The 7341-nt window shown below is 32.3% G+C and overlaps 1 protein-coding gene across 1 annotated transcript in view; it reads left to right on the top strand.

The window, feature by feature from the left end:
- Window positions 1-5022: 5022 nt before the first annotated feature.
- Window positions 5023-7341, top strand: part of LOC106459405 (adhesion G protein-coupled receptor L2-like) — a 128842-nt gene continuing 126523 nt past the window's right edge. The window contains exon 1 of the mRNA XM_022385896.1: window positions 5023-5042. The gene's annotated coding sequence lies outside the window, so the exon portion shown is untranslated. The remainder of the gene's footprint in view (window positions 5043-7341) is intronic.

Below are 7341 nucleotides of genomic sequence, written 5' to 3' on the forward strand. Positions count from 1 at the left end.
ATAATATTATTATTTTGTTGTTGTTTTCTATATAGTGTACTTCTTTTCAAACTATGACGTTATGGTCAGAGCACCAATTGCATGTAGTATACGTGTTTGTATAGATAAATAATGAACCCACGAATAAAAACAACTAAGAATATATTTTAACACGTCAACAACATTACATCTGCCATATTCAATGGTAAAGAGATCTTTCGCCAATATTATGGATCATCATGATAATGGTCAGAGCGCTATATATATAATATATCATTAGTTTTACTTAATATATATTTTTACTAAATTATATTTCAAATTAATATTAACCCCGTATCATTTTTGACCGTTTACTTTTTTTTAACCTCATTACTGATTTTGGTATATGTTGAGGAAACTGTTCTGTACTTTCTTAATTAGTATGATTTGATTACATATTATGTCCGGTATTGATATCCGCACGTAAAATTAAATCTTAATTAATGAACTAAAGAAAAATACAACTGTATATCTCCGTAAAAATACTTGTGTGAAATGAAGAACATTACAACTGTATATCTACTTTATTGGGATTTAGATATTTCATCTCGTGAATGCACTATTCATATCAGGCATTCTTTTCATTATTATGGCAATAATAGATACACGTAGATAGCCACAGTTAAACATTACCATTACTGACTTTTGTATTTCTTTTTATAGTAAATTATAATAACGTAACACAATGTTTACGGAGTAACAAGTATACCTGCTAGATTTCATGTCTGAACTTTATGTGTGATTCCATTTATGTGACGTCACTACTGCCAATTGATTTAGAAGCCTATAAAAAGAGATTCGTTCCACTTCCTTAGTTGAGGGTAATCACTTAATTTCGAGTACAGAAAAAGAAAACCTTATTTGGCGTCAAACCTGAAAAGCATATGGGCCTCCTTTATCTATAACTTACTAGTGAGGAGAGCCAGGCAGAGACTTTATAGTCACATTACGACTTCCCATTATTTTGTATGAAGGAAAATATAACACCAAGTACGCGATGTTCTCATCACCATCTAATTTGTGTATATTGGGTTCCTTTAATCAATTCGACACCGGAAAAAATGTATGAAGTCAGTAATCAACACAATAACGCATTTCACGAGCTCTGTGAAATAACATTTGTCAGACTGATGTTTGAACATATTAGCAAGGAAACGTATATAAAAAGTATTACAGAACATTGATTGATTCGTTGGATTATAATCACGTCAGGCGCGAAAAAGGGTTGTTTTAGAAATTGTGGGATTCGATAATTTCAAACTTGATTCAGCCACTTCTGTTTATGTGCAAAGATTCAATGCACTATTAATGTGCTTGTAAAAAAAGAAAACAATGAGATAACATAAACTCTTCATAAGCTCAGATTTGGTAAATGTTGATGTATGTTTTTTTATGATTCTGCAAAGCATAAATTAGCTGAAATTTGTGAGAACTGCACACTGAAAGCAGTAGATACTTTGCACTTTTCACTTTTCTAAACGATTATGGCTCTAAATTTGAAGTATCTACTCTCATCATACATAGGTCACCCATTCTTAAATATACTCTATTTCATTCAAGATGTGAATATTTCAACTTATTTAAATCACTTTCCTTTCTTCATACACACATTATTAATTTTGATAATTTCCACACCATAGCAACGACGGTGTGATGTGTGAAGCGAAAATCCGTCAGGTTTTGTGAGAACAAAGTGGAAAACCTCAATAGATATTCCATATAAAGAAAAAAGAAGAAAGAAACATTAATTGGGATCTCATAACTGGCTGAAGATTTTCACTTGATCAAAGAGGGGCAGTGGTAAGAAAGAGTGAATGAAATGAAATCAATTTATCAAAGCTCAGTAACTCTCTTGATATCATTAGGCAATTTTCTCCTCAGACGAAAATCCTTAAAACGAAAGATGAAGAGAATAAAGTTCTTAGGTATCACTATGCTATTCTACTCGTCCTTAGTATCATGATATGACTTTATAATGGTTGGAGACGGCTTGAATGGGTAATGAAGAAAAACTTTAATATAAGTTTAACATAACAGCAAATGTACAACGTTTCGACAAGGTTTTTGTCATCATCATTACCCATTCAAGCCGTCTCCAACCATTATTAGTCTCAAAGTGGGTTCCTCGTCATCGAAAATGATATGACTTTATTCCTCGAATAGAACTCTAATACAGAAAGGTGAAAATGATAACGTAAAATATAATGTAAATCAAAGCTTATTAATTATTCTTAGGCACTAAGACAATTTTATTCGCCCAAAGGAGAAGTATGGTAAGGAAAGATGAGGTAACAAAATGAGGTACGATAATGAGCAAGTCAAGGCTTTGTAACTGTCCCTAGATAAAAACGAAAGATATAGAATGTTTAAGATACAAAATGTATTGATCTACGTTATATAAAACATCAAACGTAGGATTTCTTTCCTGAGCATGAACATTCTCTACACACACACTTCGAAACATGATTTTTATCAATATACAATACACACTATTATGTAACTCTGAGACCATATATTAATCGATTTTTTCATATATCTGGTTCTTCTCGCACTACAAATGATTACTCTACCATCTCAACTAAGGGATTACCTATCTAGAAGCTACTAGTATGGTACGGTTTAAGAACTTATACTACCTGTGATCAGGGTTAATCGTGGAGTTGTGGAGCGACCACTAAATGTATCTTTGCTAATCCCATGTTTGCATGTTTTATAATTAAACTTGGTACTTCTTGCATGCAAATCGAATGTTCTACGAACTGAATTTAAAAGTTAACCCTCTAGTTACAGCTCTCACGAACAGTAGTGTGTCCTCAGCATGAAGCCATGAAACGATTGCTAGCTGAGCGCTAATGTTTTACTGGTAATCCCAATTTTTATGTTTCAGGATCAAACCTCGTACCTCTTTCATGTTAAGCGAACTGTTTCCCATTCGGGCTGAAAGGGTACCAGTTAGCCTATTTTAGTATGACAATTTTTAAAAACTGAAACTACCAGACTACCACGTATACATTATTAAGAACTAATAAGCTTAAGCACCTAAACTTTAAGAACGCGCAATGCCATTTCATGTACAAAAGTTAGTTAACAAAGCTAAAGCAAAGTATTTTCTATTAATTGAAAATGTGAACTTTCAGTGTGGAAAATACTAATAAAAATATTTTAATATGAACATACAAAAATTATTTATTTATTGTTTCATAAACAAAAACATTTGAAAAACAACGAAGAAAAGTGAAAGAATGATTATGAGTTTTTGAATTTAAGGTGACTCCCAGTTTTTTATATAAGTTCTGCTGAAGCTTTATGGTAATTTTTCTTTCATTGGATTCGTCAGGAGTGTTCACTAGCTAAGCATCCAAGTTTAGTTTTAGGATGTTACTGCACGTGCTGTTGAACCATGGTCCAAAGGAATTCTTTGTGAGATAAATAATTTATGGCCTTTCATGGGAAAATATTACGGCAAATATCTTGAGACTCCTAACTTTCCAAAATCACCAATTTGCATTAATGAATGAAGTTTTAGATCGAAAATTATTTATAGATTATTTGTTTTACGAAAACCGAGTAATCATCACTATTTGTTTGAATTTGAAATACTTTAAAAAAAGACAGGATGAATGTAGAAAAGTTATACGTTTTAATTATAAATAATTAAATATATATATTTATTTTTGTGGGTCTATGAAGTTTGTCTGTTTGTTTCGCGCAAAGCTACACGAGGGCTATCTGCGCTAGCCATCCCTAATTTAGCAGTGTAAGACTAGAGGGAAGGCAGCTAGTCATCACCACCCACCGCCAGCTCTTGGGCTAGTCTTTTACCAACGAATAATGGGGTTCACCGTCACATTATTAATTCCCCCACGGCTGAAAGGGCGAATATGTTTGGTGGGACGGGAATTCGAACCCGCGACCCTCAGATTGCGAGTCGGGCGCCCTAACCACCTGGCCATGCCGGGCGTTATTAGTATGATATATTAAGGATTTGTATAGGTCTTAAACGTTATACTTATGAAAGTATGTTCCAGAAAACCGCATTTAATAAAAATTCATTCTGGCAAATGAATACAATAATTAAACTAAATAGTACAGAAACAAACATTGGAAAATTTGTTTTGACCGATGTAAACACCTCACTCTAGGACTTATAGTCAATAGCAAGAAGGGTGTTGTCAATTTTGGGTGAAAAAAACAACAAAAAACTTCAAACGCCAACTGTATAGTTCACATAACTCCCACCTCATCCAAACAAACAAGGAATTTTTTACAACCAATATTCGTTTCAGTTTGTAAACTACGCTTTTCTGATTGTTAAGATAGAAGATTTACAATCAATGATTTTTATTTAAACAACTGAGGACTTCATTATGTTCTCGCAAATAGTAATATAGTAAATAAAAATACAATTTAAGGCTGAGTGTAAAGTGAACAGCTCTCTATAATTACGGAATTTTACTTCAACAATTGAGGTTCATATCATGTGCATCAAAGTAACAATAATAGCAAATTAACACTCGTTTCACTTTGTATGGAAATTCAACGCTTCGGATAAAACATTTGTAATCAGTGAGCTTAGCTTGAACTGTTGAGGACCTTATTATGTGTACCTTACAAGTAACTTGAGTAAAAAGTGTCTGGTTAGATTTATGTAAGCTAATTATATGAAGGTTTTTTATAGCAGTGAGTGTACACGTTGCCCTGTCATCCTTACATGTACCGTGAAACATCTTCAAGTGTCAAGGCAGAGGGAGCCACAGCAGGGCCAGCTCGAGACAGCATTCTTCCAAGATGCTTTTGCGCGTATATTCTATATATATAATATAAATGCTGAAGGTCCCCACAGTAACTATACGCGTGTAATGATGTATAACTTTATATAATCATATATTTTCACCAAAACTTTCTTCTTCTATTTTTCATGGAAGCATATTTTCAAAATTTAAAAATATTTCTTGCTCTCTGATCGAAACCAAATCAATCTACAGTTGTAAAGTGGACGTCTCGAGATCGGTACCGTCTTCATAGTAAGTTGTATATTATACACGTGTGGGTGTGTTTATGTTCTGGTCCAAATAACTTTGTTTATTTCGGTTCTACTTTTTCATAAATAATATAATTCCAGTACTACCTGTTCATTACTTACAACAATTAAACATTAAAACAGATAATTAGTTCGTTAGTGCACAAATTAAATTTTTTTGTTTCAGCAATTTCTCAGTAGTATGTTCAACAATCCTGTTTTATTTTTTAACTATTAATTAAAAACGCCTAATTGTTTAAGCACTGTTATTAGTGAAAACAAATAGCTATGATTCTTTCAGTCTTCTATCAACTAGTGACAACCTTCTGTTGATTACAAATGTTTTTCTTCTTTCAGCACTTTGTTTTAACTAGTGATGACAATTACTTTCAACTGTCTCAAAACGGAAAGATTGAAATACAATTGTTGTTAGTAATTATTAGGTAATCAACAGAAGGTTTTGAAAGATTGAAATATAATTGTTGTTAGTAATTATAAGTGTGTTAAGACAGTAGAAAGTAATTCTCATCACTAGTTAAAACAAAGTGCTGAAAAAATTGTTGACAGTTGAAAGTAATTATCATCACTAGTTAAAACAAAGTTGTGATAAAAAATTGTTGTAATCAACAGAAGGTTTTTCAACACGCTAATAATTATTAACAACAATTGTATTTCAATCTTTCAACATTTTCTCTTAACTATTGATAAGAATTACTTTCAACTGTCTCGACACTCTACAATTGTTGAAAACAACTTGTTTGGAGAAAATTCTTAGCTCTTTTATATACCCATTTCTATGTCTGTACGTTTACTTTAATATAAACAAACGTCCGAATTGATTTTTCTCACTTTTTACAGCCATTGATAAGTCTATAGTTTCTATATCACTAAGAAAGAATGGAAAAAAATCTGATTTGAATGATTATGATTTTTTTGGTTTGTTAAAATTATTATTCTTTCTAGAGAATGTTTTTGTTGTTATCGTATTCTATTGTGGCTGTTTAAACCATTGAACATTCCATGTATACTACCTTGGACCTGTCTTTTGTCCGAAGTCATGTTACTATCTTGTTTTAAGTATTTTTAACAACGTTTAATTTCGAGTGGCATCATTCTAGTCATTATTTACAATTAAGGCATATCGATACTTCTATCATAATAAATTACAACAATCAAATTTTAAGCCTACTGGTTTCTAAAGTTTCGTCTGATTTTGGTATTTAAACCGTGATATATATATATATATGTATACATGGTTTTTAAGCTAAAATTACGAATAAGCCTACTGTTTATAGAAACTTTCGAACGTTTTTCAAGGGTCGGTTAGTAACACGATTCTTGTGCCCAAATGTAGTACATGTATTCGTCTTATTTCTAATCAGCCTCCAACCTTGAGAAAAATGCGTAGCCCAGTTTCATTCATTTGGTGGTTTAAGTAAAAACAAATGTTAGAAATAGGATATTTCCTCGGAGGGTAATGTTAAAGAAAGCGAGACGAGATGTTATCGGTGTTTTATCTTCAATCTGTGATAACTAGATTTTGTTCTATGTCCAACAAGAATAGGTCACATTGTAACGATGAATAGTTCCTAATTTCCTAAGTGAATAAATTGATTTTTAATGGATTTAATAAGATAACTCTAATTAAATATTTAAATTATTATATGTATGTAAATTTAAAATTAATTGTATAAACGGAATCATAATAAACACAATAAGTAATAATTTTTAATTTTTGTAGGGGAAATAATTGGAATTACTTGGACTGTATCTTGTATAGGTGTATTGATGTAGATGTAGCACTTTCCCTATATAAGACCTGCTACAATGAAATTCTTACAGAACATTTGAAGATCTTGACAGTAGCATGAATGGGTGGAGGATGGGAGCTATAGTAACAGTTTGGGTTGGGTTTGCATAGTAATACCTTAACATCGTGATATTTATGTCCAAACATCATTATGGGGGCTGGAATGCCAACTTCAAGGACGGTTTTACTGTCTCTCCCATTGATGTGTGTACAACAGTTTGGGTTGGGCTTGTATAGTAATACCTTAACATCGTGGTATTTATGTCCAAACATCATTATGGGGGCTGGAATGCCAACTTCAAGGACAGTTTTACTGTATCCCCCATTGATGTGTGTATAACAGTTTGGGTTGGGCTTGTATAGTAATACCTTAACATCGTGTTATTTATGTCCAAACATCATTATGGGGGCTGGAATGCCAACTTCAAGGACAGTTTTACTGTATCCCCCATTGATGTGTGTATAACAGTTTGGGTTGGGCTTGTATAGTAAT

This window comes from Limulus polyphemus, unplaced genomic scaffold (assembly GCF_000517525.1).
Source record: "Limulus polyphemus unplaced genomic scaffold, Limulus_polyphemus-2.1.2 Scaffold603, whole genome shotgun sequence".
Taxonomy (NCBI): Eukaryota; Metazoa; Arthropoda; class Merostomata; order Xiphosura; family Limulidae; genus Limulus; species Limulus polyphemus.